Consider the following 15,966-nt stretch of genomic DNA (forward strand, 5'->3'; position numbering starts at 1 on the left):
TGCCCCGCTTCAAGTGTCCTGTCAGAAAGGACCTTCAGTGCAGCAGGAGGCATTGTCACTGACAAAAGAAGTCGCCTCAGTCAAAAAAGTGTTGATTACCTCACCTTCATTAAGATGAATGAGGCATGGATCCCGAAGGGACTGACAGTGGGGGATACGTTTGACTAACAAAAGGCCTGATGACATGCCTTGGCCTCAAAATGGTCCCCACGCTGCTGTATTTAATGTCTGCTTTTACTCTGTATATAAGATTTGTCAGTCTTATTCTCTGTATCATGAGGAAGGATCTGTAATATATGTTGATTCGAAACATGTTGATGAAATGAGCCTGATGTTTGGTTTTTAAGCACGTTTCCTAATAAAACACGCACTGCGAGGTGAAGCTGGACAATCTATTTTTTTCGCTACTTCTCAGCCTTGGTTCCGGTTCTGTGTCCGTGCTCCTCGGTGGTGTATGGTGAGGTGAGCTCCAACTTGGTGTTTTTACGTTTATGTATTTAATGTCTGCATACCGGATGACTTTCGTGAATTCTCCGCCACCAACTAGGGTTCAAGCCGCAATGTTTTAGTCACCTTTCTGCCTTGAAAACATCAATTTTTCCGGCCGCTGCTACAACAGCGGCTGCAACAATAACATAATTTTTCAGGCATGTGCACATGCCTAATTTTTCTGGCCTCTAGTGCTGCACTGTGGCTGCAAAAAAAAAGGCACATACAAGTGTCAATGTCACGGATGGTGTACAGGAAACAAGATGATACAATACAAACAATGACTCACTGGATCCACAACTAAGGAACAAAAGGGAGACCCCTGCAATCGACCTGCCGCTCTCCCTTATTGCTCAGCCTATGTGACCACCCCAAAGGTGGATGGGCGCATATCCACGTACCTCGGCTATCTTAGACCTGAAGGCCCTACAATAGTGAGGGGACACGACCACCGGCTCCCTACACAGACACGGAGGGAGTCAGGGTCACCTGGATCCAGACAACAGAAAATCATAAATACATAAACAGAACTTATCTTGCAGACGACTGTGGACAGGGAACTGGGAACTGGGAGCTGGGAACTGTGAACAGCATGCACACACACTCCAGGAAGTTGTATCAGCCGCACCCAACTGCCTTATGGGGAGGAATATAAAGGGAAGTGATCAGTCCGACTGCATGACAGCTGAGATAGACTAACGAGGTGAGGAACAGAAATCAAAACAAAGAAACTCAAGGAGGAGGATCTGGACGGCTCCTGTCAGAGCTTCTCAGCTGTCTGGTTGTGACAGTACCCCTCCCTCTAGGAGTGGACTCCGGACACTCAGGGCCCACCTTCTCAGGATGGGACCTATGGAAAACCCTGATGAGACGAGAGGCCTTAATGTCACGGATGGTGTACAGGAAACAAGATGATACAATACAAACAATGACTCACTGGATCCACAACTAAGGAACAAAAGGGAGACCCCTGCAATCGACCTGCCGCTCTCCCTTATTGCTCAGCCTATGTGACCACCCCAAAGGTGGATGGGCGCATATCCACGTACCTCGGCTATCTTAGACCTGAAGGCCCTACAATAGTGAGGGGACACGACCACCGGCTCCCTACACAGACACGGAGGGAGTCAGGGTCACCTGGATCCAGACAACAGAAAATCATAAATACATAAACAGAACTTATCTTGCAGACGACTGTGGACAGGGAACTGGGAACTGGGAGCTGGGAACTGTGAACAGCATGCACACACACTCCAGGAAGTTGTATCAGCCGCACCCAACTGCCTTATGGGGAGGAATATAAAGGGAAGTGATCAGTCCGACTGCATGACAGCTGAGATAGACTAACGAGGTGAGGAACAGAAATCAAAACAAAGAAACTCAAGGAGGAGGATCTGGACGGCTCCTGTCAGAGCTTCTCAGCTGTCTGGTTGTGACAGTACCCCTCCCTCTAGGAGTGGACTCCGGACACTCAGGGCCCACCTTCTCAGGATGGGACCTATGGAAAACCCTGATGAGACGAGAGGCCTTAATGTCACGGATGGTGTACAGGAAACAAGATGATACAATACAAACAATGACTCACTGGATCCACAACTAAGGAACAAAAGGGAGACCCCTGCAATCGACCTGCCGCTCTCCCTTATTGCTCAGCCTATGTGACCACCCCAAAGGTGGATGGGCGCATATCCACGTACCTCGGCTATCTTAGACCTGAAGGCCCTACAATAGTGAGGGGACACGACCACCGGCTCCCTACACAGACACGGAGGGAGTCAGGGTCACCTGGATCCAGACAACAGAAAATCATAAATACATAAACAGAACTTATCTTGCAGACGACTGTGGACAGGGAACTGGGAACTGGGAGCTGGGAACTGTGAACAGCATGCACACACACTCCAGGAAGTTGTATCAGCCGCACCCAACTGCCTTATGGGGAGGAATATAAAGGGAAGTGATCAGTCCGACTGCATGACAGCTGAGATAGACTAACGAGGTGAGGAACAGAAATCAAAACAAAGAAACTCAAGGAGGAGGATCTGGACGGCTCCTGTCAGAGCTTCTCAGCTGTCTGGTTGTGACAGTCAATTCCCCTTCGTGATCGTTACCTTGTTGTGGTGAAGGGGCTTGCATATCACAATGAAGCGATCATCACCTCTGGGTGTGTTGGCAATGTTGCCACACCCCAGATGATAAGGCTGTTGCTTCATTATGATCAGCCCAAAAGCGATCGGCTGGATAATTTTTCATAGAAAAAACTTGAATTTTTTTTTTTTTTTTTTTTTTTTTTAAGATGTATGGGTGGGTTTTTAATACAAACCGGATTCCAAAAAAGTTGGGACACTAAACAAATTGTGAATAAAAACTGAATGCAATGATGTGGAGATGGCAAATGTCAATATTTTATTTGTAATTGTCACGAGGGTATCAAGAGCCACGTCTGACTCCGTTATACCCGGGGTCAGGAGGTCGCAGCGGGTGGCTGCCCGCTCTATATCTAAAGATCACGTTGTTTCTTAGTGATTGTTTTCTGTGTTTGCCTTGCTATCCTTTTTGTCTCAATCAGGGATCCGTAGCTTCTCCTCCTCAGCTGTTTCTTGTCTGCCACTCCCAACCTCCTTATATTCTCCCCTCACTCTTCTCTAGTTGCCAGTTATAGAGCTTCCTGCCTGGACATCTATACTGACCCACTGGAGTTGTGAATCCTGGTTGTCGTTCCAGAGTGCTTCCCTCCGGATCCCTGTTGGGCTTCTTGTTGTCTCCTGTTGTCGCCCACCTGGGATTATATGCTGAGTTTGTATTGTCTGTCCTTCCCTTGGTGTTTTCCTTTAGAGCTAGTGGTGCGGACTAGTGTTCCCACCGCCCTGTTCACTATCTAGGGCTCAGCTTAGGGAAAGCCAGGGCTTTAGGCACGTGATCGGCGTACGGGTGAGGAACCCGTCTAGGGACGTCAGGGCAGCCAGGTGCCAGCCGCTAGGTGAGTCAGGGGTCACCACCTTCCCTCTCACTTGGGCAGGGCCTTCCTTGTTCCCTCCCTCTGTGTCACGTATGTGATAGTCACGCCGACCGTGATAGTAATAGAATGTAGATGACAGATCAAACGTTTAATCCGAGTAAATGTATCATTTTAAAGGAAAAATACGTTGATTCAAAATTTTACGGTGTCAACAAATCCCCAAAAAGTTGGGACAAGTAGCAATAAGAGGCTGGAAAAAGTAAATTTGATCATAACGAAGAGCTGGAAGACCAATTAACACTAATTAGGTCAATTGGCAACATGATTGGGTATAAAAAGAGCTTCTCAGAGTGGCAGTGTCTCTCAGAAGCCAAGATGGGTAGAGGATCACCAATTCCCACAATGTTGCGCAGAAAGATAGTGGAGCAATATCAGAAAGGTGTTACCCAGCGAAAAATTGCAAAGACTTTGCATCTATCATCATCAACTGTGCATAACATCATCCGAAGATTCAGAGAATCTGGAACAATCTCTGTGCGTAAGGGTCAAGGCCTTAAAACCATACTGGATGCCCGTGATCTCCGGGCCCTTAAACGACACTGCACCACAAACAGGAATGCTACTGTAAAGGAAATCACAGAATGGGCTCAGGAATACTTCCAGAAACCATTGTCAGTGAACACAATCCACCGTGCCATCCGCCGTTGCCAGCTGAAACTCTACAGTGCAAAGAAGAAGCCATTTCTAAGCAAGATCCACAAGCTCAGGCGTTTTCACTGGGCCAGAGATCCTTTAAAATGGAGTGTGGCAAAATGGAAGACTGTTCTGTGGTCAGACGAGTCACAATTCGAAGTTCTTTTTGGAAATCTGCGACGCCATGTCATCCGGACCAAAGAGGACAAGGTTATCAACGCTCAGTTCAGAAGCCTGCATCTCTGATGGTATGGGGTTGCCTGAGTGCTTGTGGCATGGGCAGCTTGCATGTCTGGAAAGGCACCATCAATGCAGAAAAATATATTCAGGTTCTAGAACAACGTATGCTCCCATCCAGACGTCATCTCTTTCAGGGAAGACCCTGCATTTTTCAACAAGATAATGCTAGACCACATTCTGCATCAATCACAACATCATGGCTGCGTAGGAGAAGGATCCGGGTACTGAAATGGCCAGTCTGCAGTCCAGATCTTTCACCTATAGAGAACATTTGGCGCATCATAAAGAGGAAGGTGCAACAAAGAAGGCCCAAGACGATTGAACAGTTAGAGGCCTGTATTAGACAAGAATGGGAGAGCATTCCTATTTCTAAACTTGAGAAACTGGTATTCTCGGTCCCCAGACGTCTGTTGAGTGTTGTAAGAAGAAGGGGAGATGCCACACAGTGGTGAAAATGGCCTTGTCCCAACTTTTTGGGGATTTGTTGACACCATGAAATTCTGATTCAACATATTTTTCCCTTAAAATGGTACATTTTCTCAGTTTAAACTTTTGTTCCGTGATTTATGTTCTATTCTGAATAAAATATTAGAAGTTGGCACCTCCACATCATTGCATTCAGTTTTTATTCACGATTTGTATAGTGTCCCAACTTTTTTGGAATCCGGTTTGTACATAAAATAAAAAAATCATAATAAAGTCTCTTAATAGTTTATTAGAAATAATGCAGACAATTTAAAAAATCCCCATCAATTCCAATACAAAGCAAGTACAAAGCTCAGAACTAAATTATTCCAGCATGTCGTAATGGTTCGTTAATTCGACAATGGTTAATCAATTTGACACATGTCCCCGGATAGGGGACGTAACAGGGATTAAACTGATAGGAATAGTACTATTTAAGACACCACTCATATAGGGTGTCACAGCACATTACTCCGTGCACGCGCAGTGCCCCAACTTGGGAGTAAGAGGACCGACCAAGCTGCTTTTTCCATCTCCCGGTTCCTAAATTCAATTCAGTTTGGTGTATCAGAGTTTGGTCTGTCACTGTGAAGGCAGTCGAAGGTACCCGGCCTAAATTTTTTTTCACAAAAGGCAACCCCACCCTGATATGGGACGTAACAGGGATTAAACTGATGAGAAGAGAGAACTACAGAAAATACCACTCATATCGGGTGTGACAGTAAATTGCACGGCGCAGACGCAGTGACCGTGGCGTAAATTCAAACAAAGGGGAGGGAGCCAGCTTTTTTTTAACCATCTCCCCGTTCGAAAAATCAATTTAATAAATGGACCCCAGATTGGGGACGTAACAGGGATTAAACTGATGAGAAGAGAGAACTACAGAAAATACCACTCATATCGGGTGGGACAGTAAATTGCACGGCACAGACGCAGTGACCATGGATTCAAACAAAGGGGAGGGAGCCAGCGTTTTTTTAACCATCTCCCCGTTCGAAAAATCAATTCAATTCACCTTTCCGTGACCCTTGGTGTTGTACGTGGCTGGGTGGAGGAAGAAACCTTCAATGACATCAACGGGACATGGCTAGCTTGGTATCCAACCTTGTACAAATGGTGAGTTTGCGGTTGGGCAAATGGACTGTTTGCGTTTGTTTGCGGTGCATTAAGTTTGGTCTGTCAATGTCTGTGAAGCGGGCGTAACCCGTTACACTACCTGATCGATACAACATCATACCTGATTGTATACACACACTGGATGTTTTAAACCACGTTGTTCAAAAAAATATTGGATTGTTAGGTGATTTATGCCCTTTATGGATTAAAATCCAACTCTGCGTCAACTATGTAATTTTCCATGGGAGTTTTGCCATGGATCCCCCTCCGGCATGCCACAGTCCAGGTGTTAGTCCCCTTGAAACAATTTTTCTATCACTACTGTGGCTAGAAAGAGTCCCTGTGGGTTTTAAAATTCACCTGCCTATTGAAGTCTATGGCGGTTCGCCCGTTCGCGAACATTTGCAGAAATTCGCGTTCGCCGTTCGCGAACGGAAAATTTTATGTTCGCGACATCTCTATCCACAAATGATTTGGTTACTTGAGGATCGTCTTCCAACCTCCAAGGCTGCATTGTTTCCATTTGCGTTGAAGCCTTATTACAGATTTCAATGTATTTGATGCAAAGAATACAGCGACAAGTAATGTTTTGCTTCCTGGCAAAATGACAAGCCTGTCAGTCACCACCAGTTGTCCACAATACAGTGGATCAGGTGCTTTATGATGGTTTCCATTTAAGATGGAGTCCACAACAGAGATGTAAGTAGAGTCCTAGCTGGGCATTCTTCTAGATTTGACTCCTATTTATATGGATGTGTTGTGCATGAGAGTTTGCTAGTAAGGCTGGTTTCACACTAGAGATCCAACCACAGATCCGTCAGGGTGTTTGCAGCAATATTTTTCTGTCCGGTTCTTGGCTTATTTGCGGGGTTGCTGCCAGCATTCAGGCAGCATCCAGCAATGCCAGATCACTGAACGCCGTGGACCTAGCTTAACTGTTCTAAAGGCCCTTTTACATGGGCCAAGGATTAGAATTATCTGGAAACAAACCTCCTACAAACTCTGATGCACAATAATTTCCCTGTGTAAATGTACCTTTAGGACCCTTTCACACAGGTGACTTTTCTGCTCGGGTGCAATGCGTGAGGTGAACGCATTGCACCCGCACTAAATCCAGACCCATTCATTTCTATGGGGCTGTGCACATGAGTGGTGATTTTCACGCATCACTTGTGCGTTGCATGAAAATCACAGCATGCTCTATATTGTGCGTTTTTCACGCAATGCAGGCCCCATAGAAGTGAATGGGGCTGCGTGAAAATCGTAAGCATCCACAAGCAAAATAATAGCATTCTTTAATTCAGAATGCTTAGTAGAAGGTCAATTGAGGGTTAAAAAATAAAATAAAAATTAACTCACCTCCTCCAATTGATTGCGTAGCTGCTGGTCTCCTGTTCTTTCTTCAGGACCTGTCAAAGGACGTGTGGTGACATCACTGTGCTCATCACATGATACATCACATGATCCATCACCATGGTGATGGACCATGTGATAAGCTCAGTGAAGTCACCACGGGTCCTTTGACAGGTCCTGAAAAAAGAACAGGAGATCGGCAGTGTAATGACCGGCGTCACGCAAAGGGAGGGAAATGGGAAGGCCCTGTCCAAGGGAGAGGGAAGATGGTGACCCCTGACTCACTGTCACGACTGTGACTGATCCAGACAGGTCTGGGAGGAGAAGGTCGCAGCGACTTGCAACTCGCGATAGCTTGTGAGTTTGCTCCGTGGTTCAGGGTATGTCATCTGGGTTTTGCCTTGTGAACCTTTTTGTCCTGACTGGGAGTTTGTAGGCATCCTTCTCAGGTGAGTCCTGTCTGCCACTCCCAGCTACTATATTAGTTTCAGTTTCACTTGCAGTCATTGCCAGATATAGTCCTTACTTCCAGTTCTATTCTGACCATTGAAGGAGATCGTTTGATGGTGTTGCTGTGGAGCTCTTGTCCGGCGTGGACTGTCGTGATTGGGATCGCCTTCTTTGCTCGTGACTGGATAAGTCTATCTCTGCTATAGTTTGTTTGTTGCTGTCTTCCCCTGCTGTTCTCCTAGACATGAGTGATGGTGACTAGTGCTCCCATCGGCCTTTCCCCACTCTAGGCTTGTTAGGGTGACTGAGGGTTTAGGCATCCAGCTCGCCGCACGGGTTCACACCCCGTCTAGGGTATCAGGGCAGACAGGTGCCAGCTTAGGGTTAGTCAGGGGTGGCCATACTATTCCCATCCGTAGATAAGGGTCCCCCTTCCCCTCCGTCTGGTGCGACACGACTGCTTCTGGGATAGCAGTCGTGACACTCACCTTGCGGCTGGCACCTGACTGCCCTGATGTCCCTAGACGGGTTCCTCACCCGTACGCCAAGCAGAAAAGGCCTGTAATGCCTCATCCGACCAGACAGAAAAGTCGGCGCCTTTTTTAGTCATATCTGTGAAAGGTTTTACAATGGTGGAATAATTCAAGATGAATTTTCTGTAGTAATTTTTAAAACCCAAAAACTGCATAAGAGCTTTCTGATTCTCAGGCTGGTCCTATTCCAGTACCGCCCGGACCTTTTCAGGGTCCATACGAAAACCACAGTCAGAAAGCAGGTATCCTACAAACGGTAGCTCCTGGACAGCAAATACACATTTTTCCAATTTTGCATAAAATTTATTCTCCCGAAGGATCGACAACACCTGTCTCACGTGATCCTGATGGGTCTCCAAATCAGGCGAGTAAATTAGTATATCATCAAGGTAAATAACAATGAACCTTCCCGCTAAATGATGGAAAATATCATTGACAAATTGCTGAAAGACCGCTGGCGCATTAGTTAAACCAAAGGGCATGACAAGATTCTCGAAATGACCTTCGGGTGTATTGAAGGCCGTTTTCCACTCATCTCCTTCCTTAATTCTGATCAGATTATAAGCTCCTCTTAAATCCAACTTGGAGAACATCTTGGCTCCCACAATTTGATCAAATAGATCAGAAATCAAAGGAAGGGGATACGGATCACGGACCGTAATGTGATTCAATTTCCAGAACTCTAAACACGGTCTAAGTGATCCGTCTTTCTATTTTACAAAAAAGAAGCCGGCGGCCACAGGGGACCAAGATGGCCTAATATGTCCCTTTGTCAAACTCTCTGCAATATACTTCCGCATAGCTTCTCTTTCGGGTTGGGAAAGGTTGTATAGTCGAGATTTTGGCAGTTTAGCTCCAGGGGTGAGGTTGACCGGACAATCATATTCTCGATGGGGAGGCAGCTCCTGAGCTCCACCCTCCGAGAATACATCCGCAAAATCTGAGAGAAACTGAGGTAGGACCGTAGTTGACACCCCTGAGATAGAAGCACAAAGACAGTTGTCCGAGCAAAATTCACTCCAGCTACTGATTTGTCTTGTTTGCCAGTCAATAGTGGGGTTATGCTTTATCAACCACGGTAAACCCAGAACCATTGGAGCAGGAAAGCCCTTCAAACAAAACAAGAAATGGACTCAACATGTGAATCACCCACCCTTAACTGAATGTCATGAACGATATGAGTAAGACTCTTTTGTGAGAGAGGGGAGGAATCAATAGCAAACACTGGTATCTCTTTATCTAAAGTGCTAGTTCTAAAACCAGGATTTTGAAGGAACTGAAAATCAATAAGGTTTACCCCCGCACCACTGTCAACAAATACCTCAAAATCAAAATTTCCTGAGTCTAGCGCCACCATGGCAGGCAGGAGGAAATGGGTATTGCAGGGAGAATGCATATTTGCTTGCTCAGACTCCCCATTCACACTATCAAGAATCAGGGAAGTCTTTTTTTAATCTTTATGTGAATACCTCTGTAGTTTTTCATTACCGCTTTGAGGTTTAACAAAAGGACATGCGCACACAAAATGACCTTTTCCACAAAAGTAACATAGCTTATTTAGCTTCCTAAAATTTCTATCACCTGAGTGAAAGGAAACCTGGCCCAACTGCATAGGCTCCTCTCCTACCCCAGATTCAAAAGTCATATTACCCCGGGGACTAGGTGGGGCGGATCCACTTACCGATGGGACCCCCCACTCAAGATGAATCTTATACGTTTCTCTAAGACGTATATCAAGCCGCACTGCCAAAGACATGGCCGTCTCCAATGAATCGGGATACTCATGAAAAGCCTCTCAGATAGCCCCTGACAAAACTGACTCCGGAGTGCAGGATCATTCCACCCCGAGTCAGTTGCACATCTTCTAAATTCTGCACAATACAACTCCGCAGTACGTTCTCCCTGTAACAAACTGCACAGCTTAGATTCAGCCATAGAGACCCGGTCTGGGTCATCATAAATTAAGCCCAAGGCTCTAAAAAATTAATCCACCGACCAGAGGGATGGTGAACCGGTCCGTAGAGAAAAAGCCCAGGACTGGGCGTCTCCTTTGAGCAGAGATATAATGATCCCCACTCTTTGATTCTCGTCACCAGATGACATCGGCCGCAGACGAAAATACAATCTGCAGGACTCCCTGAACCGAATAAAGTCATCACCACCCCCTGAGCACCTATCAGGGAGAGCGACTTTAGACTCTAAGCAGACCTGATTTCCTCCAACGGCGCCAGACGCCAGAGCATTTTGACACCGTGCAACAGAACTGCGGAGATCAGCAACCTCCAGCGATAATCCCTGCATGCGATCAACCAAGGCATCCATAGCCTCCAATTCGCAAACAGCAGGGATATGACAGTTTTTTTTTTGCGGGTTATAATGTCCCAATATGTAGGAAATAACCAAGCACAGGAAAACAAAGAGAACAAACGACTAGGCCCAAAAGCTAGGGAGAAAAGGGTCACCTCCTAGCGATCCCTAAAAGCTTTCCCTAAACTGCTGTGCCCATGTGCATACCCTTAGGGTGGATATCAACATGCCCTTGTGCCTAAACCTAAACACCCTGGGCAAACCCTAAACAGCAGGGAAAAGGGAAGGGGCAACCTGCTTCTTCAAACCAGGAGGAAGCAAGCGTCTCCCTAGAGGCCTAGATAAAACACACAAAGGGGAAATGAAGGAGAGGACTTATCTTGAGCAGAGCTGGAGCAGACGATCCACCACAAATCAAAAGCTCCCAGGAAAGAACTATAACCCGCACAGGCCATTGGGGGAAGGAGGGATAAATAGCCCCACTAACAATGAAACCCAGTACACCTGAGGGAAGGTGGATCCAGCTCAAACCCAAATCAAAACAAACAAAGAAGTCAGACATGTGCAGCCAGTCTGACAGATCTCCGCACATTCACAGGGCAATGCGTGACAATAGGAGTGTGTTGCTCACAAACAATAAATCTGTTTAGGGATGATTGATGCATTTAAATGCAGCTACGGGTAGAACTACACGGTCGTGATCCGGTTGGGTTGCGGCCAGCTGCTGCCAAGAACCACGCAGACAGTTAGGCTGCAGTTGCCTGATATTTTACTAATGAAGACCACACTGTATAGGTAGTTTGAATTCCTAATGGAACCTTTAATAAAACACTAATAAAAACTACAAAAGTGCAGAAAAATGCAATAAAATACCTATGTGTGTTTTCAGCCTGATGGAGATTTTCCTAAATGGGATTACTACATAGTGCCTGGAGTAAAGAACACACTTCCCAGAATGCAAATCATCAAATCCAGCTATGTGCAGAGTGTGAGCCAACAAGGAATAGTGGGGCAATTTTAGCTATAAAGCATCCAAAATTGAGAAAGCAAATCTAGACTATAAGACAGGATGTAACTCAGGAGTATAACAAAAGATTTTTTATATGTCTATTTTGAATGTTTCAACCCACACTTTAATTAGGACTAGTTTTGATCGAGCACCATAGTGCTCAGGTGCTCGGGCCGAACACATCAGGATGTTTGGGTGCTCGACCAAGCACCAGAGTATAATGGAAGTCAATGGGAGAACCCGAGCATTAAACCAGGTACCTCCTGCTCTGAAGAGAGGAGGGTGGCTGGTTCATAGGAAAATGTTAGAAATTGATGGAAACACCACCGAAATGGTTCTGGAACAGCATGTGGAGGATGTCTGGATGCATCTTGGACTCGCAGGTCTCTACTGGGAATGATGTTGTCCGAATAGTATGCCACTTTTACAGACTGACAATAATACGCACCAAACCGAAGAAAAAAATCAATATTTTAGGGATGCGCACACTTTAAACAGGAGTTGTGGCGCGAATAATTTAACTGTCCGCAGTGGACACCGTCTACGGAAAAAGTGCTCTGGATGTTACTGATATTTTAGGGATGCGCACTCTTTACACAGGAAATGTGGTGCGGATAATTTAACTGTCCGCAGCGGCCTATTACACGGTATTTAGCTAAAAATATATATTTTATTCCTTAAAATGACTTTTGGGTCTCTGAAAAGTTTTTTGTATAAAAAATCTTTCTATTACACTCCCTACACTGTCTGTCCCTTCCTATGCACAGCTCTCCCTAATGCCTCTTTCCCACGGGCTTGTGCGCCCTGTTGCCGTATTGTGGACCGCATTTGCGGATCCGCAATACACGGGCGCCGTTCCATGGGCATTCCGCATCACGGATGCGGACCCATTCACTTCAATGGGTCCGCAAATCTGGAGATGCGGAATGGTGCGGAACGTAACCACGGAACTGAACCCTACGGAAGCACTACGGAGTGCTTCCGTGGGGTTTCGTCCCGTACTTCCGTTCCGCAAAAAGATAGAACACGTCCTATCTTTTTGCTGAACGGACGGATCCGATGCGGCTGCCCCACGGACTGTGCTCGTGCATTGCAGCCTGCATTTTGCTGGCCACAGCACAACCACGGGGGCGCACACGCCCATGGGCAAGAGGCCTAACACTGAGCAATTTAGCGCAGGTTGCGCTACAAAAATTGCTGCTGTCACACACAATAGTCCTTACAAGGGCTTTTGGGTCTCTGAAACGTTTTTGTATACTTATAATATTCGATTGCACTCTGTCCCTTCCTATCCTCAGCTCTCCCTGACTTAGAATGAGCTGAACACGCATCATCGGGTGCTATATAGCACCCGATGATGCATTCTGGCCAGCCAATCACTGTAATGCCAGTAGTCAACATGGCTACTGGCATTACAGTGAGGGCAGTACTTAACTGCGCATTTATTGGCTACTTAGCAGCCGCGAAACGTGCGGGGAGGAGACTCGAGCATTGCGCTCGAGCAAATACGGTCGAGTACCGCCATGTGCCGAGCATAGCGATGTTCAACCCGAACTGGTATTTGACTGAGCATGCTCGCTCAACACTAATTAAGACCTATTACTTCTCCTGACATGTCTGTTTTAGTAACTACTTGCATTCCCCAAGTAATAACATTTCTGGAGCATCTATTCTTATGTCTTTATTTTGTGTCATTTCTTTATTATTCCTGCAAGAAGTTGAAAAGGAATTAATTATTCATTATTTACGATGAAGGTCCAGATGGGTTCTACCGGTTGGGGGTTTGTCCCTGTACAGTCTAACCTTGGCAGCACTGATTGGTTAGTGTCAGACTGTGCACAGACACACCCCCAACTAGTAACACCCATCTGACCTTCATTGCAAACTGCTAGCAATTCATTCTTAACTTCCAGCAGGAATCGTAAAGGAATGGCACAACATAGAATCATATGAATTGTTACTACATGAGGAATGCAAGTAGTTACTAAAGCAGACATATCAGGAAAGGTGGCAGACCTTTGTAAAGGCAGTTTATTTTTGCAAAAACAGCAGCACTGGTCCATGGGCCATGCTTGGTATTACAGCTCAAGGCCATTCACTTGACTAGGACTGAGCAGTTATGTTAGAAAAGAGATACACGGCAGTTGATTCTCTTACTATTGTGACACAGTGAGGGGTTGTGTCTGGCAAGGCAGGCATTTTCCTCCCTGGTTTCCAGCCAGGTGAGGTCAAATACCAGACCGGAGTTTAAGTGCCGGTCTGGGTTTTGGCAGCATCTGGCTGTCCTTAAATAGGCAGCTGGGCTCAGCAGAGATGCCTCTGTTTTGGGGATCTGAGGCTTTGTGCCGTGCTGAAGGGCTGAGAGCCACATGCTAGGGAAACAGGCCCCCTAAAGCCTGCTGTGGACTACTGGAGGCAGAACTGCCAGCAAGGTGACTTGTGTTATATGAACTTTCCATTGTGTGTGAATTAACACCAAGACTGCAAAGTTATGTGCTGTTTTGTGCGATTGTCTCAAGTGTGAATACACATTGACGCTTTGAGTTAAGAACATGTATTTTGCCTCTGTACTGCGCCTGCTTACCAGAGCGAAACCCCACAATTGGTGGAGGATTTGGGCAAGAGCAGTGAGGTTGGCATAAACGCCAATATTTTTGGTTTCTGCATTTTTCAGGCATGCGTATAGGAACATAGGAAGACAGGCACTCTATATGAGGTCACCAGCAGATATCAACAAAGGACAAGGGATAGTGTGTATCTGATAAAAACTATATTTATTTGGGTAGTAATAGAAACGTTATCAATATAGGTCACTCCCAATGTACAGGGAGAGGAGTTGGTGGTGTAAAATAGAAAAATGGATAAATGAATAAAGAAAAATAATGTGAAAAAGTGATGATAAAACACCTTGTATTGTGCTATAAGTCCAGAATCATGGTATGTAGAACTATAAAATATTAGACAAATATAGTCAATAGTCTGAGATGGATTCAGTTGATTAAAATTAGTAAAAAGTTAGTACAAAGATCTAAATTGTGACAGGTTTAAAAGGATATATCAGCAGCATTCCAGATCCGATGTACACTTACCTAAAGAATTATTAGGAACACCTGTTCTATTTCTCATTAATGCAATTATCTAGTCAACCAATCACATGGCAGTTGCTTCAATGCATTTAGGGATGTGGTCCTGGTCAAGACAATCTCCTGAACTCCAAACTGAATGTCAGAATGGAAAAGAAAGGTGATTTAAGCAATTTTGAGCGTGGCATGGTTGTTGGTGCCAGACGGGCCGGTCTGAGTATTTCACAATCTGCTCAGTTACTGGGATTTTCACGCACAACCATTTCTAGGGTTTACAAAGAATGGTGTGAAAAGGAAAAAACATCCAGTATGCAGCAGTCCTGTGGGCAAAAATTCCTTGTGGATGCTAGAGGTCAGAGGAGAATGGGCCGACTGATTCAAGCTGATAGAAGTGCAACGTTGACTGAAATAACCACTCGTTACAACCGAGGTATGCAGCAAAGCATTTGTGAAGCCACAACACGCACAACCTTGAGGCGGATGGGCTACAACAGCAGAAGACCCCACCGGGTACCACTCATCTCCACTACAAATAGGAAAAAGAGGCTACAATTTGCACGAGCTCACCAAAATTGGACTGTTGAAGACTGTAAAAATGTTGCCTGGTCTGATGAGTCTCGATTTCTGTTGAGACATTCAAATGGTAGAGTCCGAATTTGGCGTAAACAGAATGAGAACATGTATCCATCCTCTGATGGCTACTTCCAGCAGGATAATGCACCATGTCACAAAGCTCAAATCATTTCAAATTGGTTTCTTGAACATGACAATGAGTTCACTGTACTAAAATGGCCCCCACAGTCACCAGATCTCAACCCAATAGAGCATCTTTGGGATGTGGTGGAACGGGAGCTTCGTGCCCTGGATGTGCATCCCTCAAATCTCCATCAACTGCAAGATGCTATCCTATCAATATGGGCCAACATTTCTAAAGAATGCTATCAGCACCTTGTTGAATCAATGCCACGTAGAATTAAGGCAGTTCTGAAGGCAAAAGGGGGTCCAACACCGTATTAGTATGGTGTTCCTAATAATTATTTAGGTGAGTGTATGTGTATACACAGCTATGCGAAAGTTATTTTCAGCGAATCAGTGCCTGGTGGCGTCCCACCTAAAATTGGCTAACTGGTCGCTGTTACCTTTCCTGGAGGATCGTCGGTTCTTCTATGTAGGTGTCTCAGCGCAGGATCCTCTGTGTGCTGTGGACCATCCCGTTTTTTTGATGCAACCTGATGAGGACATTTAAACCCTGGCAGGCTGTTGCACGGG

General features: G+C 45.6%; 1 long non-coding RNA gene across 1 annotated transcript; it reads left to right on the forward strand.

Moving 5' to 3' along the window:
- Window positions 1-332: 332 nt before the first annotated feature.
- On the forward strand, window positions 333-15,707 carry LOC120987156. The gene is made up of 3 exons (XR_005775937.1): window positions 333-493; window positions 7,508-7,517; window positions 15,695-15,707. It is a non-coding gene; the product is annotated as an uncharacterized LOC120987156 (long non-coding RNA).
- The last annotated feature ends 259 nt before the right edge of the window (window positions 15,708-15,966 follow it).

This window comes from Bufo bufo, chromosome 1 (assembly GCF_905171765.1).
Source record: "Bufo bufo chromosome 1, aBufBuf1.1, whole genome shotgun sequence".
Taxonomy (NCBI): domain Eukaryota; kingdom Metazoa; phylum Chordata; class Amphibia; order Anura; family Bufonidae; genus Bufo; species Bufo bufo.